Below are 20847 nucleotides of genomic sequence, written 5' to 3' on the forward strand. Positions count from 1 at the left end.
GTGAGGAAGACCCGGAGAACACAGGGGAGTGCCATCTGGGGATGATCTATTATCCATCCTCAGCATGTTCCTGGAAACCTGTTGTCCCCAAGAGAGCAGGTGAAAGCCTGGCACTGTCAGAAAGTGGGGAAGCACTCTGCTTAATATTTTATTAATGGTATTAAGATTTCTTTGCATCAGTCATTAATCATTAGGTCATCTGAAAGGCTTGTGTTTATTCAGAGAGAATAATAACTCACCACACTAAGGGCTGTGATTTCTCACTGGCCAACAGAAATAGTGGGTTGCTATACAAAAGAATGGTCTTTTGCTTTGTCTTTTGTTTATTTGTTTGTTTTTGGGTTTTTTGTTTTGTTTTGTTTCTTTTCTTATTTATTTCAACCTAGGCCAGTTACTTGATTTAGCTCTTATTGAATGCCTTTGATGAAAACAAATACAATTTCATCTCTCCTGTGGCAAGCTCCCAATGACAGCAATCATGATAAAATAGAAAGAACCATCACCATTTTTTGGCCACTGGCTGAGCACCAGTCCTGTGTTAAGCACTTTGTACTCATTATCTCAATCGTCTTATTTATTTCTCATCACCACCCTAGTATACACTAGTGTGATCCCCATTTGGTAGAAATTGAATTCTGAGTTTGAGTAACTCTCCCAAGGTTAAGCAGTAAGGATGGGTCTAGTCTAGCAAAAAAAAAAAAAAAAAAAGATAAACTGCTTCCCAGATAAAAATTCCATTTTAGATTCTTAACTTCATCTAAGCAACCATATTTCTACACACAACCTGTATGAGCCAGGTCAGCAGGACCCACTCATCTTTTATTTCCTGTTCTCAATTCTGATGGATTTCTACAGATAGTAGAACCATGGAGGGAGCTTAGGAAAAAAGAATAATAATAAAAAAAACCACAATTGACAACGCTCACCAGTTCCTAGGGCAGTCAGTTGATTAACTGGAAGCCCTGAACGCTGTTGAAGCTACACTGTGCTATTACTATAGACCCATGCTGAGGACCTGGCTTGAAGAAAGCCTCATCTGCACTCACAACAATCGCAGCACTCAAATGTGGGAGTGAGGTCCATCCTACATCTTTGTTGTTGAACTGTATTTGGGATTTGGAAGGAGAGTCACAGAGAAGAATGCCAAGTAATCATCAACACTGGGTATCTGGAAAATAAGTATTCACATAGGAAACTGTAATAGCATGCTTGCAAAACATAGTTAAATATACAAAAACAGCACCAAACAATAACCCTGGGTTCTGTTTTAATAATTTACATCTATTAATTGTACAAAATAACAAATTTCATTAAGAGTTTTGTTCATTTATTTTTATTATTTTTTTTAATCTGTGGACAAATTAATTGGTTTCATGATAGCATTATAACAGGTGTATATTACTATACTTTATTTCTTTTTGGCCCCCAACTACCCTCTTGTAGTGGTTTATCTTCACTGTCAACTTGAGATCTAGAATCAACTTAAAGACTGCCACTAGCCATGCCTGTCTTGATTAGATTAAATGAGGTAGAAGGATCCATCCACTATAGATGGTACCATTCCCTGGGCTAGGATCCCAGACTGCATTTTAAAATATGAGAGGGGGAGAGAGAAAGAGAGGGAGAGAGAGGTGGGGAGGGAGGGAAGGAGAGAGGGAGGGAGAGAGCAAGCAAGAGGGAGAGAGAGCACCCAAATGCATGCAAGTACTTTTGTTCTGTTTCCTAACTGTGGACCAGCTCCCTTGGGCTTCCACTGCCATGAGTTTCCAACCATGATGAACCTACCCTGGAATTGTAAGCTAAAATAAGTCCCTTCTCCTTTAAGTTGCTCTAGCCAAGGTATTTTATCACAGCAATGGGAAAGCAACTGAGACATCTCCCACCATCACTTCCTGCTCCCACTGGTCCCTTTCTTCCATTAGGATAGATGTATATATTTGAACACACATATATTAAAATCTGGATGACACATGGGAGAAAAGTGAGACATTGTATCTCTTTCTCATTACCCTTTTTTGTTCCTTTCACCCCTTTGACTTTTCTCTCACATAATCACCCCCAAACTTCCATGTCCTGTTTATCTGTATGTTTAAGTCTGTATTCCAAATATGAGAGAAAACATGTAATACTTGTCTTCCTGTGTCTGCCTGGTTTATTTTAATATAATGATCTCCACTCCTATCCATTTTTCTGCTCATGTCATAATTTCATTTTTTATGGCTAAATAAAACTTTGTTTTATAGATGCATGTATGTGCCTGTGTTAGTATGAGTTTGTGTGCCTGTATGTAAATAAATAGACAGATAAGTGGATAGATAGATAGATGATAGATAGATACATAGATAGATAGATGATAGATAGATAGATGATAGATAGATAGATAGATAGATAGATAGATGATAGATATAGATATTTACACAGATAAACAGATCATACTTTACTGATTTATCTGTTGATAGGCAGCAAAATAGGTTTGTGTCTTGGCTGTTATGACTAGTTCTGAAATAAATATAGATGTAAAAATATTTCCATGACATATTCCGTCAGGTATAATGCAGAAGTGGTATAGCTGGATCAAATGGTAGTTCTGTTTTTACTTTATTTTCAGGAACATCCAGTCTGGTTTCCACAGAGGTGGACTTGACATCCGTGCCAGGAACGCATGTGTGTCCTGCCTGCCCTACAGCATTTGCTGTTTGTTTTCTTTTCTTTTTTTCTTGATTAGATATATATTATATACACACAAATGTGTATTTCAACATTGGGATTCTAAACTCTGAAACACCCCTGTGGTCCCACTCATTTTGTTTGCAGTGAGTGATACAGTGTTTGTTTAACGAAACAAAACCCCACAAAATGGAAACTAAGCAATGTAACTTCACCTAAGTCTTGCCACCAGACCTTGAGGTTTCAATGGCTCTAACCCTCCATTCAACTGTAAGAGAACCAAGAGTTAGGGAGAAAACAACCCAAAAGGGACACAATGTTTTTAAAAGGAGCTCTGGTAAAGTTTTATTAAAGAAAAATTTCCTGGTTTACTTTTCACCAGTCTGTTCTGGCATGCTTCTAATAATATCAGAATCACCTGGGTCAATGATAGCCAGGGTGTATACTCTGTAGTATTTTCCACACGCTGTGCCCAATTCAATGTTATTGCCACTGCGGTGATGGACAGCAGTTTTAGCCAACATGGCATAGTATTCTATTTCATGTTGGCGAGGATAGCTAATTTTGCTTTGCCCTGTCTAATCATCTTCAGAGTCTGTCTGTACCCCAGCATGTACTTTCCACTTTTCATAACAAGTTGGAACCTAGAGTTGATCAACTCCAGAGACTTTTTCTGTCTTCTTTGTGGCTACCATCTTCCTGCCTTAGGTGTGGGACAGCCCCCAACTAAGACCAGCCGCCAAGATGGCCAGGGATCGAGAAAGGCCTGTTTCTTTTCTTGATGACACAAGTTTTGATTAAGGTGAGATGGAATATCAGTGTAAGAGTGTCTTAGTTTTATCTTCATTTCTTGTTTTGAGACAGGGTCTCACACTGCAGCTGAGGCTGGCCTAAATTTATTATGTATTACTTCAGGATGGCCTTGAACGCACAGCACTACTCTCCTGAGCCTTCCACGTACTGAGACTGCTGGCATGAGCCAACACACCTGGTTCAATTCAATGGAGTTTGAATTCAGATCTCCTGATAAATAAGGGTATTGAACAGTTTTCATGTATTCTCAGCAATTTTATTCTTCCTTTTTATTTATGATACATGATTGCATGCCAGAGCACACAAGAGGAAGGCAGAAGACTGTAAGTTGGCTCTCTCCTTCTACCTTTAAGTGGGTTCTGAGGAATGAAATCAGTTACCAGCCTTGTGCAGTAAGAGCATTTACCCTGCTGAGCTGCCTGTCCCACCTTATTTGTGTTCTTATTTTGAGAATTGTCTGTTCAATTCATTTGCCCATTTTATTGAGTGATTTGTAGGGGATGCTTAATTATTTGAGTTCTTTATAAAGGAGTTTTGTTTATGGAGAGAGGATCTGTCTATGAAGCCTGGAATGGCTTAGACTTACAACCTTTCTGCCTCACCTTCCTGAGTCCTGGGAATACAGAAGTGGCCCACCATGCCCAGCTTCATTAGAATATTCTAATACATGTGCATAACATAGTTTGATTGTGTCCACCCCCAGTACCATCTTTTATCTCCCCTATACAATCATGACTTTCTCTTTTTTCTATTCTAATGGCCCCCCAAATCTGCAGTCTGCATGTGAGAGAAAACATGCAATGTTTGGTGAGACAACAGTAATCCCGTATTTCCCCTGTATCAAACATATTAGGATGCTAGTATTGTTTGTTTTCTAATATATCTATGTGGGTGGGGGAGGGCGAGGAGGGTACTAAGTCACATGCTTGAACTTACTAGAAGCAATGGCTGAAGGACATAATGGGTAATTATTTTTCAATGCTATAGAAAATGTAAATGAGCCCAAGTTCTTTTTCCTTTGGGCCAAGCAACTAACTAGAATCTGTATGAGTTGAAGAAAGAATACTTCAGTTAAAACTTAAAGCTGAGCTCAGGTCCTCAGGGGCCATGTCAGAGTCTGAGTTGATAGAAACTGAAGCAAGGAAGTGACAACAACATGAGGCCATGTCTCAGTTAGGGTTTCTGTTGCTGTGAATAGACACCATGACCACGGCAACTCTTGTAAAGGAAAACATGCCATTGGGGCTGGCTTACTGTTCAGAGGTTTGGTTCATTACTATCACCATGGGAAGCATGGTGGCACAAAGGCAGACATGGTGCTGGAGAAGGAGCTGAGAGTTCTGCATCTGAATCCACAGACAGCAGGAAGACAGAGACACTGGGCCTGGCTTGAGCATTGGAAACCCAATGACAAACTTCCTCGAACAAGGCCATACTGACTCCAACAAGGCCTCCCCTCCTAGGAGTACCATTCCCTATGAGCCTCCAGGGGCCGGTTTCATTCTGACCACCACAGGCTGAGTGCAGGGTTCCTCAGTGAGCACAAAAGGAACATTCAACCACTTCAGGATCCTGGAGTAATGCTCCATGATCCCCAAACTCTGCTTTCCGTCTCAGCACGCTCAGAGCTGGCCTTCCACTAGCATATTCTGCACTTCATCTTTGCCTCTTCCTAGTTCCACTTACTTGGCAGCAGCATAAACCAACACGATGTGAGTAAGCTCAGTGAATTAAAAACTGCTTAAGAATATGCATTCTGGCCAGGCGGCGGTGGTGGCGCACGCCTTTAATCCCAGCACTTGGGAGGCAGAGCCAGGTGGATCTCTGTGTGTTCGACAGACTACAGAGCGAGATCCAGGACAGGCACCAAACCTACACGGAGAAAAGCCTGTTTCGAAAAATAAAAAATGTTAGGCAGAATCCTAGGTCCAAGGGTTATAATGTTAATTAGAATGCAATGGTTCCTTTTCCTGTAAATATTTGGTACCATAGGGATGATACAATATGTTTAATGGGAAGGTGGATGTGATATCAATAGTTAATGAACTGAAAAATTGTAGGATGTGAGTACATGTCAGCTGACCTAACTTTGTCTTGATTCCTTCTTTGATGCACCATACATACACACACACACACACACACACACACACACACACACACACACACATTTTTCTGGAGCAGACCCAAACATTTTCCTTGCCGACACTACTGCCTTCAGGGCCTAATGTTCAGCCTACAGAACGTGACATATCCTGTGATGCATAATCTATCTCTGCCTTATGTTGTAGAAATATAACACTGTGATACATGACAAGGAATTTCTTAAATCAGGGTCCATCTCAACTTTGTGTCCCAGCTCTAAACTTAAACATTTTGGTTTATGAAGAGAACCTAATTTCTTCTCCTGGGTATGAACAGTGGAAGTACCTGACCACAAGGGCTAGCAGCCTTTGCTCTGACAGTCTCCAATATATTGAAAGTATCCAATGAGATGAAAGACTGATGCTCTGGGACAGAGACAAGGTCAATGATGTTCATAGTTCACATCAGCTTTATTAACGGAGAGTAGGGGAGGATGTCAAATGGTCCTTTGCCAGCAGAAAGCAATACAAAGCCGTACATCTGGAGTCCCTACAGAGATATGATTCGCTATCACAAAATTTTAAGCTTCCCTTGGGTCTTTGTCATTTTTTGTGTGAAAGAAGCCATATTTGTTCTGGTGTGCAGGTTGTGTCTCTCTTACACATAACAATGAGGAGAGACATGCTATTTGGCTTCTAAGGTCAAAGCAAAGCACTCTACCTTTGATTCAACTTGATTCTGCATTCTTATGTAGAGTAAAATGTGTAGCTGTTACACCTGCCATTTAAGTTATGAGAGTGAATCACACTGTGAATGATTTATTACTGCTGCCAGCAATGACCTGAACATGGTCCATGGGGAGCTGGGGGTTGATGAGAACAGAGGAATCCTGGACCTTGTTCTTCAGCTGAGAAGCTACATGACAGTTCAGGACAACTAGCAACAAATAACACAGCAGTGCTTTCTAGGTCAATCCACTGATATATGTGATTGACTTGATCTTCTCAATGTGATAATATCCCCATTTCACTGATAAAAAAGTAAAGGCCTCAGGGTCAGTACCTTATCCAAAGTCAAGCTATTAATTGGTGAGAAAGCCAGAACTTGCCTCAGGTATTCTGGTTCTGAATCCCCTAGGCCATAGCAGGAGGGATTCCAGAGTAGTGGACATGCTTGCCTCAGATGCAGACACCAGGCATTCTCCTACTGCTGCAGTGTTTCCAAGGAACAGCAAGGCTCTTAAATCTTGGGTATGCAAGTGGCTGCACATCCATATCCACTGAGAGACAGAAATACATCTCAGGGAATTATAGTTTAATATTCTCACAACTCAGCACATTAGTAATAACCAGAGACAAAAATAAAACTCATGAATGTCTAGGCATGTCTAAGGTTATTCTGCATGCATTAGTGCAAACACAGGGACTTTACTATCATCATGTCAGAAAGCATCTATCCTTCATTTCCACGTTCCTCTTCTGCCACACCTGCTCTGCAGTTTGCTCCCATCCCTTTGCTTACACATTTAAAAAGTTCAAAACCAGAGAAACAGAAAGCTGTTTCTCCCAAACAAGCCACCTCTTCATTTCTTTCTCTGTCTCTGTTTCTGTCTCTGTCTCTCTGACTCTCTCTCTGTCTCTGTCTCTCTCTCTCTCACACACACACACATGCATGTATGTACACACAATTAAAATGATGGGAAAAAACAAGAGAGATGCAGGCTGCTGTGTGTTTCACAGAGAAAAGCTCCAATCTAAGCCAAAGCAGTGTGTGTGTGTAGGGGGGGGAGTGCATTCTTCTTAAATGTTGCATATGGAAGACTCTAAGTAGCTTAATTTTATGAACAGAAGGAAACACTGTCATTTACTGGAGACCTACTATGTGACTACCACACACACAAACTAGTTTAATATTGGAACATCCACAGTCTGAGCCATTTACTTTTACAAACCAACAAGTAAACTAAGTGCATGTGTGATATTATTACAGTCAGAGAGTGGTGAGGTAAAATCCATATCCGACAATAAAGCACAGTCACATATATCTACTTCCCTCTCTCAGGACCCAGACAGGGCTAAGTCATCCATTCACAGAAACAATTCTTCTCATTGAGATTGAAAAAGAGTTGATCGTGGGGGAATTGTGATTCTCAAATTGTAATGTCTACGGTTTAAACTGTACCTTTCCTTCCTACTTGTCCAACAGTCTGAGTGTGGTATCAGAAGAAGTCAGATCAGTGTAAGATGTTGCCAGAGAACCTTGGTTGAAAGGGACAATGCATAGAGCTTGGGGCCAATTGGTGTCATCAAAATTTCCAACATTTTGTGTGCAGGTGCTATTCCTGATCTGAGGCTAATACCCCCATGTCTTAGTTGAGGTTTCTATTTATGTAATAAAACCTTATGACCAAAGCAACTTGGGGAGGGGAGGGTTTATTTCAGCTCACAAGTCTCAGATCATACTTTTATATCCAAGAGAAGTCAGGGCAGGAACTCAAAGCAGGAACCTGCAAACAAGAACTGGAACAGAAGCCATGGAGGATCATTGCTTACTGGCTTGTTCCTCATGGCTTGCTCAGCCTTTTTCTTACAGCACTGAGGACCACCAGCCTAGGGTTGCCACAGTCCACAATAAGCTGAGCCCTTCTATATCAATTGCTAATCAAGAAAATACCTCACAGGCTTGCACAGAGGCCAGTCCCGTGAGGTTATTTTATCAGCTGAGGTTCCCTCTTCCCAAATGACTATAGCTTTTGACAAATTGACATAAAACTAGACAGCACATTCAAAATATTCCAAACACAGTGAAGAATATTACAGGATATTATACTAGAAAGTGTCCCAACTGGGTCCCTTTATTGTTTGTTGGTTTGGTTTGGTTTGGTTTGGTTTGGTTTTTTGTGCATACAACTCATAAGCCAACCACTCCTGTGAGCTGTTTTGGAAGTACTTAGCCTCTGGCCATTGAAGCCAGTTTGCTTATCAAATTCTCTAGTTCTGCTGGTTCATGAAAATCCTGTAAGTAAGCATCATATTTAAAGCCCTACAGGATGTCCCTGCTTCCTACTCAATATTCCTTTCCTATTGTTTATTAAGATAGTTATTTTTATGTTTTGCCTGTATGAGTATGCTGTACATATATGTGTGCATGCTCACATATGTAGGTGCACATATGTGTCTATGCATATGGAAGCCAGAGGTTGACATCAGTTACCTTTTGTGATTCCACTTCACCTTACGTACTGGGACAGGGCCTCTTACTTAAATCCAGAGCTCACAAATTGTCCAGGTAGCCATCTTGTTTTAGGGATTTCCCTTACTGGTATCCACACTTTACCTCCCCCTCCCTTGTATCTCTGCTTCCATTGGTTCAAACATCCATTGAGACTCAAGATCCCCAAGCCTATTAGTTCTATTTGCTCCCTCAGATTTCACTTTTTCTGGTAGCATCTGCTGAAGATTTTCTGATGTGTTTCCTGTTCCAAGATCATTCTGTTCCACCTGGTTTCCATTGCCACTTGTATAGGAATCTGTGACAAAAACTCAGGAGATCATCCTAGTATTTGCCATGGACTGAGGTCCCCATCAATACCAATGGATGAAGACACTGCTTTCAAGGAACTCATTGGTGGGTGTGGAGCTACACACCAAAGGACCCTAAGTCAAATGTACAGAATATCAGAGGGCCATGGCAGCTCTGAAAGAAAGGGAAGGCTCTGCAAAGCAGGGCACCATGGCAGCCACAGACTATTGATGACAAACTAGGCAATGTGCTAACAATAAACATAAAACACCACTCAATCCTCCCAAGAGCCCTGGGGGTGAGGGAGACCAGAATCATTCCCACTTTACAACTGAGTAAACTACACTCAGAGAGTTTAAGTGACGTGCCCACCTTGAGCCAGGCTGCAAATGGTCCTGCTTCAAAAGACCTTGTAGGTCTTAGAACTCCAACAATTGCCAATAGAGAGACCATTCTCCTCTACACACTCCCTCCCTCTTCCACTTGGAAAATAATCACTGTGGATTCAACAGGAGCCAGAGTCCACCATGCCAGAAACAAGATCGGTCAAGGAATTCATGAGCTTAGCACACAGAATCAAAGAAGATGGATTGATTGAATTAAGCCTCTGCTTCCAGAAAACACAAACCCCAGTTGCCTTCAACCTTCTTTGTTTCAAACAGAAACATGTAATTACTTATGCTAGCCATGAGTTCAAAGACACCAAGAAATCAAGAAGAGCAGCCCAAGGCACCCGTGAAAAGTATTCCCACAGACAGAAGGCACAACTCCACCCGTGTGTATGCACACACATACAATAATATTTTGTTCGCAAATCTGCCTATTTACATAGTTAATTTGGGATCTGTTTGCAAACACAAATTAGTTTGGTGCAATTACTTTGTGCATGGACATGGAGTTAGCTGCTTCAGCAGCTTAACAGCATCAAAAGAGACTGCATAGTGGCATATGGCTGTCTATATATAATCATAGTATTACCTGCACATATTAGTTACATAGTGTTACATTATAATTAGTACCATTCTTAAGTCATTGAAAAGGGGGAAAAGGTATTCTAATTAAACCAGCAAGGTGTTTTGATTGGGACAGTATGACAATGAGTCAGAGCATTTCATCGACTGAAATGTCACATGCAGCTACCATCTTTCTACCACCTCCCCCCCATGTTGGGGGGAAACCTCTCAGATAACAACATTGAATATTATCATTCTGTGATCTCACATCTCCCTGCCTTCAAGACATATTGCTGCTTTTTCTGAGTCTCCTCTGCAGCTCAAGATGTCATCAGGATCAGGATCTATCCCTATGCATGAGCTGGGTTTTTAGAGCCCACTACCTATGGTGGGACACCTTGCACAGCCTTGATACAGGGGGAGGAGCTCAGACCTGCCTCAGCTGAATGTGCTGGGCTCTGCTGACTCCCCATGGGAGGCTATACCTTATTAGAGGAGGGAATGGAGAATGGGTTGTAGTGTGGGGAGGCTGGAGGGGCGGGAAGAATGAAGAGAGAGGGATCTGTGGTTGGTATGTAAAATGAATTTAAAAATTACTTTAAAAAAAAAGAAGTCATCAGTGGCATCACACTGGAAAGGCCACAGTAACAGTTTGGTGACAACTGTCCAGGGAAGAAAAAGTAGGAGACTCTGTATCATGCCACTTTGTGGTAAACTCAAGATTAGGACCGCTTTCTCTGGTTTAAAATCCAGTGCTGATTCCCACACCATGATGTGGCTGTCACTTTCTGAGCTGCAACAAATGTCTCAATCAGTCCATTTTTTTCTAAGATTAAGAATTAATTCATAATGAGAGTCTCAGAGGGTGAGTGGGAGCTGTACTTCCTAATCCATTCATAACCAATGAAAACAAACTCTCCTAGGTTGTTGAGTAAAGAGAAGCTAGTATTCAAATGTCTTCACATGGTTTTAAGGATTCATGCAATTTAAAGTATGCTGCCTCCTGAGGATGTAATTCATTGAAGTTCATTAGGCTGTGTTGAGCCAGGCTGTGTCATATGAGCTCCAGGCATACCATTTTCTGGCTGCCACTGGAAGGTGTACTGAACCCTCTCTTGATTCCTCCATGATACTGAATTACACACTTTAAATGCTTTCCTTTCTTTCTTCATTATAAAAAAAAAAAAAAAGAATTTTTCTTCCAACAGGCTCCGTGTTAACACGAGCTTCAAATTACAACCGGCAGTGACATCATCTTAGGGCTGATATTGCCATTGTGGCTCTGGGTAGAATGGGTCAGAATATTCCTTACACCCAATTTCCCCCATGCTGCCAAGTGCAATATTGCCTCCATCCTCTTTTATGGAGAAAATGTGAACTTGGAGCCTGGGGGGTTGGGGGGTGGGCAGCCGCAGGATGCTGTTATTATCACCAGGCCAATTGAGGAGAACAAATAGCATCACAGCATAATCAGCATCTTATCCCCAATCATTCTGTCCTTCCTCCCCAGTACACCATTTAACACTCTATGCAGAAGAAACTAAACAGTCTTTGTAGCATAAGATGGGAAACAGAGCACAGAAGACCAGGATAAGAGATCGCTGGTGTCCATCAGGAACAAATGACCATGTAATAACTCTGTAATTACATGGTAACTAGATCGGATTGAGCCTGTAAATTATATCCTTGTCACCCCTGGGTAATGATGCAGCTCTGTCTCCCATCTACAGAGAGCCGCAGCACATGCCCACAGCCACTGAGAGATAAGGGAATTCCAGGCTGTTAAAGCAGATTTGCGGCTGCTGATAGGTGGCAAAGAGACAGGCTGAAATCTGGGATTTAATGATCTTCCAGTTGAGGCATTACTGTCTCACCAGCCATAGCAAGACATCCATTACCCAGCCGGCACCCATCATCCTTTTAGAAGGATTGATTAAGACTCCCAAAATTAGAGGTAGAAGGAATAGGTCTGGGAACATGTGCACACAAAAAACATTACACATGCCTGTGGACACACACACACACACACACACACACACACACACACACCCCACAACAGCCAATTTACACTCCCTGAAACATTTCATTTGCAAACCTCTGAAACATCACTATTGTGGCATTTCACCAAATATTTTAATATGAGGAAGAATATTGTCGATTTCTATGCAACATCCTCTCTGGGACCATTATGCAGAGGCATTAAGAAATTCTGCGTGGTAGATCATTCAGCAAATATTGTTTGACAGCCGACTGCGCATACAGTGTTCTTTTAGGTGTTAGTGGAAACAAAGAGGCATAGCACTCAATTCTCTCCCTCAAGGATATGAGTCCACTTACATAGATAATATAAATACATAAAGTGCTGAATTGTAATGCCACAAGGCAGTATATAATTAACTGCCAAATGACTAGTATGGATAATGAGAGACACAGAGTATAAAGGAACTCACTTAACTGTGGGGTAATTGTAAATATAAAATCTTACAGATGAACACGAACATGGACAACAGCCCAACGATCAGTCTCATTTAAGCTCAATTAGGAAGGGACACTTCAAATTTCTCTCTGTTGACAGGCCTCTCGCTTTCCCCAAAGCAAACAACAACCACCAACAACTAAATAAACAAAATGTTCAACAATACAAACTGTGGGAATAAAACTATCAGAAATATGAACACTGGGCAGGAGAGATGGCTCAGTAGTTAAATGCACTGCTGCTCCTCTAAAGGACCAGGTTTCAATTCTCAGCACCTGCATGGCAGCTCACAACTGTCAAGATGGATCCAGTGTCAGAGCAGGCATGCCTATGGCACACATACTTGTGCATGCAGGCAAACCACCCACAACCCATAAAATAAATTCTTACTTAAAAAAAGAAATATGAACATAAGTATAACTCCAGGGAGGCTACCTAGAAAACGGGACTTCTAGGAAAGACACAGGGATCACCCAAGACAGAGAAATGGATGAGATCTGCATGAAAAACCTGGATGACAGTAGGAGTAATGAAGGGCAAGATTTGAGGGAAAGAAAGCTTAGGGGAGCAGGAGAGCCCAGCTGGATCAAGAACAGAAAGGGAGAACAAGGAATAACAGACCATGATAAATGAAGACCACATGAGAACAGGAATAGGCAGAGTGCTGGAGAGGTCCCCAGAAATCCACAATGATACATCCTCTGTAGACTGCTGGCAATGGTTGAGAGAAAGCCTGATCTGACCTAGTCTGGTGATCAGATGGCTAAACACCCTAACATATGTGCTGGAACTCTCATCCAATAACTGATGGAAGTGAATGCAGAGATCCTCAGCCAGACCCCAGGTGGAGCTCCAGGTGTCCAACTGTCTAGAAAGAGGAGGGACTGTAAGAGTGTAAATTGTTGAGACCAAGATTGCAAAAAGCACAGGGACAAATAGCCAAACAAATGGAAGCACATGAATTATGAACCAATGGCTGTGGAACCCCTAGCTGGATCAGGCCCTCTGGATAAGTGAGACAATTGAATAGCTTGAACCTGGGAGGCATCCAGGCTGTGGGACCAGGACCTGTCCTTAGTGCATGAGCTGGCTGTTTGGAACCTTGGGCTTACACAGGGACACTTTGCTCAGCCTGGAGGAGGGGACTGGACCTGCCTGTACTGAATCCACCAGGTTTAAATGAATCCCCAGGGTAGTCTTGGACCTGAAGGAGATGGGAATGGAGGGGAGGGGATGGAGAAGGTGGGGGGGGGCAGGAGGGGGAGGACAGGGCAACCCATGGCTGATGTGTACAATTAAAACACAAATATAATAAGAAGAAATAATAATAATAATAAAAAAACATGTCTAGAAGTTTTAAGTGAAGTCAACAACAACAAAAAAAAAATTGCCTATAGCCAAAATAGTAGGCAATCAGAAATGTGTTAATGATGGCTGTATTCTTCAGTACAGGCACAGAGGCGGGTTAACTGTCCAAAGTTATATGCACATTTGTTAATCGACATTGGGATTTAGTAAGGAGACCAAAGTCAGGAAAACAGCATAATTATCAACTTAAGAAACAAATAAATAGGCAAGGTAGTGGTGACGCACGCCTCTGATCCCAGCACTCGGGAAGCAGAATCAGGTAGATCTCTTTGAGTTCAAGGCCAGCCTGGTCTACAGAGTGAGATCTAGGACAGGCACCAAAACTACACAGAGAAACCCTGTCTTGAGGGAGGGAGGGAGGGAGGGAGGGAGGGAGAGAGAGAGAGAGAGAGAGAGAGAGAGAGAGAGAGAAGAGAGATTAATAAATAAATAAATATAAAATATTCCCACAAACACCCAGCTAGGGTGAATTAGGTTGGTTGACAAGCCAATGGGGATCAATAGGGTCATTTCTTCCAGACAATACAGAGGCTTGCTCTCTGGATTCTTTGCCAACCTTTAAATGTTGTTTAAAACAGGTTAGTGCTGCTGTACTGCCAACTAACCAAAAGGGGTCCAGAGTCCTATCTTGAGTGGATAGAAAACCATTTTCCATCATTCATGGTCCATTTGAACAAGCTCCTTAAGCCTAGCTTTCTAGTCACAGATCCCCCAACATTTCACCAGTATTCTTGTTGACGTATAATGTACACAGCCCTTCCCTGGTATATGCCCTGAAATTAGTCCTGATGCATTTCAGGACCCTCATGAGGCCTAGTTGTACCACAAACTTAGGTGAGGTTGTCTAGGAGAAGCAGATCTTAGCTCAGTGGTACAGCGCTTGCCTAGCAAGCTCAAGGCCCTGAGTTTGGTCCTCAGCTCCGACAGAAAAAAAAAAAAAAAGAAGCAGGTCTTACTAGCTGGTCTCTGTGCAAGAAAGAAGAAAAGCATAGTGCCATGTCATCTGCATTTATCCATGGAAGCTCTATAAACATACGAGCATTATGCCTGAATCGGCATAGAACTAGATGTTTCCAGACTTTTAAACATCTAGTTTAAACCTTTGTAAGGTATCACGGAAATTTTTGTTCTTTTGTAATAAATCAGTGCTTTGTAGTGATATTTTATTTGTGCTGAAATGTGATTTTATTTGTATGTTAATAAATAAAGTTTTCCTGGAGATCACAGGTCATAGCCATAAATAGAAGTCAGTCAGTGGTAGCCCACACCCTTAATCTGATCATATGGCAGGCAGAGTCTCTGTGTGTTCAAGGACACAGCCAAAGTGGTGACTCCAGCCTTTAATTCCAGTAACCAACCATAGAGACCTGGAGGTCTGTATAGACAGGCAGTGACGAGGAAGTGATGTGGCTGGGCTTAGAGCCAATGAGAAGGCAGAACAGGAAGGTAATATTGGTGTAGGTTAGACAGGAAGAGGCTCTCTTGGGAAGCTACAGGGAGGTGGTAAGCTAAGGTTAGTTGGCAGCTATTGCTCTGGTCTCTATACAGCTTGCACCACTGTATTTGGCTCTGTGTTTCTTATTTAATATGACTGTTTAGAAATTCATCTATAGTGCTTTCCAAAGGAAAATATCTTTGCATTAATATAATTACCATGATTTGAGTAAAGTCAAAAAGAGATACACATTTTGATTATGCCTCAAAAAATGTCCAACTTAACAAGGGACTTTATGTATGTTATATATCTATGGGGCATTGGCTCCTTACCAGAAAAAGAAAAGAATAAGTGCATGGCTCTTAAGAGCCTTCCTGGACCTAATTTCTATAACCTAGACAGGCTGTAATGCCTAGTTCTTCAAAAGCTAGTAAAGAGCCATTGAATCCTCAGTCTCAAGTTGCTGAGAAAGGTTAAGCACCTTCAGTATTAACTAACAAGTACTTGGACAAAACCCAGTAATTTGAGCTGCTATTGCTGGCTCATAAACATTTTTTTTTCTGCAAGGGCCAAGCAATATCTGAGAGATTGTCCTGTGACTAGTTTGACTGCTCTTCAGAGCCCTTTGTTTGCCTTCAAATGCCAGATTTGCCCTTAACCTTGATCTGTATGTAACCTACCCAGAAAACACTGGACTCATTGTGCATTCCTACAAGAAGGTGCCTGACAGAAACAACCTAATGGAATGGGAGATGTAGTTCCCTTGTGGTTCCTGGGGGTTTTAGTCCCTGGGGAGGCAAGGGAAGGCACAACAGCTGAGTGGGTAGCAGGAGAGACTGTGGCAAAGGCTGTTCCTGGCAGTGGTCTCAGAAGCAATGAACCAGGGATTGGACTTTGTAGTTAGAGTTTTCCTGCATGGCCCATAGTCAGGACAAATCTCTCTCACCCGCCAGCCCTACAAGACCCAACCAAGAGAGCACACAGAGACTTACATTGTTTACAAACTGTATGACCATGGCAGGCTGCTTGTTATGTGCTTCTTTTATCTTAAATTAACCCATTTCTGTTAGTCTATACTTTGGGACTTAAACCTTTAAAGGTATCACTCTGGTGATCTACATCCTCCAATACAGCCTTACCTCCCAAGTTCCCAAAACCTGCCCAAATGGTGCCACCAGCTGCAGAACAACCATTCAAAGCATGAACCTCTGAGAGACATTTCAGATCCAACCCATAACAGTAAAGAGCTGGAGGAAACCACAAACTGCTTACAACACTTCAGGCTTGCATTGATGTCAGGAAACAGCCCCCTTCGCTGCTCAAATCACAATGGGACTGACAGACAGGACTCTCTACACCTGCACTTTTTATTTTATTTACAGGGGCCACAAGATCGATATTTGCTCCCCTGGAAATAAAGCTTTCTGCTTTGCATTGGAATTTATTTTCAATTGCTGTTGGAAACCATTATCACACAGTAATGTTCATTCACCACTTATGTTATCTCTTCAGCGAGGCAAATTGCCAGGTATTTGACTGCCTGACACCAAGTCCATTTGGAGCATGACAAAAATAAAACCTCGTGTTGCCTGGAAATAACAGGAGACATACTTATCATCCAGCCATGGAAGACTGTGATCCTCTGGAATTGTCAGAACTCATGTAAATCACCCCGTGCTGCAGTCATGGGTACACCCTCACTATCCATGTACAGGGAGTGGGAAGAAAATGCTTTCAAATGGATCAAACTTACTACAAGTTGCAGAGGTTACGTCGCAGAGGTAGAAGACTATTATGGGTCTGTGGCTATCTTTGGGTTGTGTTTTACTTTAGTTGGAGTCATTGATCACATGACACTGCTCTGGTATTTAAAAGTGTTGACTGAAATCCTCCGTGGTAACAGAGTAAATACTTGAGATTCACTGGAAAATAGCTAGATCTATGTGAGAGAAGTTTAATTTAGACAGGTAGATTAAAAAAGTACAAGGTAAACACACTGGGACACATGTAAAAAATGGTGTTGGCACAAGTAATAAAACACTGTATCCTGGTTATAAATCCAAGGGTGGCTTCTTAGCTGAAGTACCATTTGAATCAGATGTCTTAACTAGTCTGTGAATATAAATGCAGGCAATAAAGCTGTGGAGAACAACTGGCTAAACAGAGTGGTGAGCCCGTGCTGAGGTGGGGACTTAGTAAACATCACAGCTATAATTAGGTAAGAAGTAGACATCCAGGCTTAAAGGCTAAGCCTACACCTTTCCAGTCATGAGGGGATAGCTATTTGAGATATGCTGATTTCAGCCAAGTAGTCAGAGAAATGGGGCCTCAAAATCAAGAAGGTCAGGGACAGAAATGGTGAAGCAGACAGGTCCCATACACAGACAACAGTGAAAGCCTAGAAAATGGAAAAGGCTTACTCTGAGAACGATTTCATCTAGTCATGGAGGAAACCAATGTCCATGGGGTCAGTACTCCCCAGGACGAAGAGTCCATGCAAGAAGACAAGTTGGCAACAGTCTGGAGCATTGACACCAAGGCAGATGACAAGGTAACACTGGGGGAAAAAAAGAACATAATGGAAGTTGTCACCATACAGTTGGTGGTGAACAGGGTGAGTGAGGCAGTAAAATCAGCACCGAGCTATGCACTTGGGAACTTTGTGTGTTGGTGAATACCTGTCTCCAGCATCTGAGAGGCTACGGCAAGATAATCACAAGTTTCATGTAAACCTGGACTACAGAGTTAAATTACATGTGAGATACATAATGAGACCCTATCTCACAAAACCGAGATGTGAAATGGAGTTCAAGGTTAAAATAAATGTACTTATTGAACACATGTAAGGTCCTGGGTGTAATCCCTATTACTGCAGACAGAATGAAGGAGGGCGGGAATGGGGGGGTGGGGAGTGAATGAAGCAGAGATGAAAAGTTTGTTATAGTTGTGCAGAGTTTGGAAATATTGATCAATAAGGTTTTAATAAATCTAATAGGATATATCCATTTGGTTAAGGAATGCATGGACATGAAAAGGTGAGGTGTTCTTCAAAAATGTCAATCAAGGATAAAAGCAGAAGTGGGCAAACAGAAAGACGAAAACAGGGCACTTGAGCATCCTAGGTTTTAGAGGACAATAGACTTGGAGACTCCCACATGGAAAAGATTACAGGACAGAGTCTAAGCAACTGTTATTTCCAACACCAAAGACAAGAACATGTCGGAATCTGTTAGAATTCCCCTGTAAGTCTACCTCAGTCTGCTCTTTTCTGAGTGATGGTGTGTATGTCCAGTTGCTTCCTAGGATCTCCATTTGAAATCTAAGCAGAGCCATATGAGCAGGAGACAACTCGGGCCGGCCAGACATTGTCCAGTTTTCCCTACTGGCTATCTCAGGTTTTGAACCAAAGCCTGGGGGAGATTCTCCTTGATCTTTCCTTGTATCTCATCCCCAACACCCAATCTCCCAACCAGTCTTGGAAGCTTCACCTTCAAACAGCCCCAGAGGATTGCTGCCTCACAGTTGCACCTATCTACTGAAGTCTCAGTCAATGCTCATGTACAATGTGGCGATCTATGCTCTCTAGATTTGGTGTATTGCTCTCAACATAACTCTTCCCATATGCCCAGAATTATTCTTTTACAGACACAAGTCAGAATAAACTGTTTCTTTTCTCAGTACTATATAAGGACATCTTTTTTTTTTAATTTAATGTCTTTATTGATTCTTTGGGAGTTTCACATCATGTACCCCAATTGCACTCACCTCCTGGTGCCCCCCCACATCCTCCTCTCACCTTTACAGTGCCCCCCAAAGGAAAAACAAAGTAAGAAAGCAAACAAACAAACAAGAACAAGAACAAAACAAACCAGAAGAAAAAAAAAAAACTCTCTTTGATTTTCCTTTCCTGCCTCTCCAATACCTCTTCATTCATCCTGATGGCATTGGGAGCCTCAGTGTGTCACATGGTATAAATACCCTTTTGTCCAATCGGCTTTACTAGCAAATGTTCATTGCAATGAGTCACTGGTCTGGATCAAGGCTGCTGGTTTCTGGGACCCCATCATCACTGGATTTTCACTGACACTCCTCTCAGATACCCTGCTGCTGCCCTGAGTTGTGGAGATACTGTGGATAGCATTCCACAGGACCAGTCCCTTCATGAGCTCCAGCAGGTCCTAGATGGGGTAGAAGCTAGGGCAGGCCAACCCAAGTCCTGGCTGTGGGACTGAGTGGTAGCTGAGCTGGTCAGTCCAGGCCATGGGGCAGAATCAGTTCCCCTATGCCCATTCCCTCAGAATTGGTTCACTCTCACCTGTGGTGAGGGGCAAGGCCAGCTTTCCCTGGACAAGTGAAGGGTGGGTTCAACTCAGCATGGCCCTCTGATTTCATCTCTCATGGTTCCTATGGGCCCCTGAGGTGATACAACGGGCCACAGACATCAACACAGACCCCAGCTGCAGCTGGACTACAGATCCAGACAAGGTCTTCAGAAGCAGCTTGGGCCAGGACTACATCCTGGCTCTGGATGGAAGCACTGGCCATTCAGGTCAGGATGATGCTGGTGGTTTCATGGTCAGTGGACACCACCAAGACCCCAGGTTGTGGCCCCAATCCTGGCTGGACTTCTATGTGACCTTTGGTGACAATATGGTACTTGGACCCCAGCCACAGTAGGACCACGGAGCCAGACATGGTCCTCAGCAGCAACCAGGTCTGGGGACATTTTTTTTTTTTTTGTAACTTTAAGTTAGCATACAAAGCAATGGGTTTCTTTATGGTATTCCCACACGTACTTATTCTTAGGGGTCCTCCTTGCCTTCTGCTTCCACTGACGGTCTCCCAGCCCTCCTTCTGCTGATCCCTTTCCTTCCTCCCAAGAGCTCCCTGTCTGCTTTCATGTCACGTGTATTCTAATACTACCTTTTGGTCTCCCAGCTCCCCTTAAAACCTCTTCTTCCCCTTTCATGGGGTTTCAAGCCCCACACATACATAAAACACATATATAAATATTAGAACTGAAGCTTTGCCTATGAGAAAAGATGTGCTATCTGTCTGTCTGAGTCTGGTTTGTTTTGCTATGTATGATGGTTTCCACTTTTATCTTTTTCCCCACAAATGGTCTTTCTTGACTTTCTTTTACATAAAGCATAAAAGCTAGGCCTTTTCTTTAGAGCAAGACATAGCAGTCATGACCACCGCCCCCCACCCCCAACAGGTGTGTATGGGAGCACTGGTCACCAGTCCTAGTTGTTTATGCCTTTCTGGATCAGCCAGGCAGGATTCTCCTTCTCATGTCTGCATAGGTCTTGTCCTTGTGAGCTACTTTGGCCACAGGCTACTTGCAAAGGAGTGTGCTCAGGCTGGAGGCATGCCATGCTATGTCACTCGGCTCTCTGGTTTCCTTTGGGAGCATAGCTGTCCACTTTAGACAGGTGGGTGTCATTTCTTTAGCCTCACATCCAGCAGAAAACCACATAGATCACCCTGAGCCCAAATACAGATACAGGCCACAGGAATCTCTGCCAATC

General features: G+C 42.5%; 1 protein-coding gene and 1 pseudogene across 4 annotated transcripts in view; both read right to left on the minus strand.

The window, feature by feature from the left end:
- The window catches only part of Ntm (neurotrimin), a 420481-nt gene that overhangs the window by 275185 nt on the left and 124449 nt on the right, over nucleotides 1-20847 (minus strand). The window lies entirely within an intron of this gene.
- Nucleotides 3034-3362, minus strand: LOC118586777 (annotated as a pseudogene).

The sequence above is a fragment of the Onychomys torridus genome, chromosome 7 (genome assembly GCF_903995425.1).
Source record: "Onychomys torridus chromosome 7, mOncTor1.1, whole genome shotgun sequence".
Taxonomy (NCBI): domain Eukaryota; kingdom Metazoa; phylum Chordata; class Mammalia; order Rodentia; family Cricetidae; genus Onychomys; species Onychomys torridus.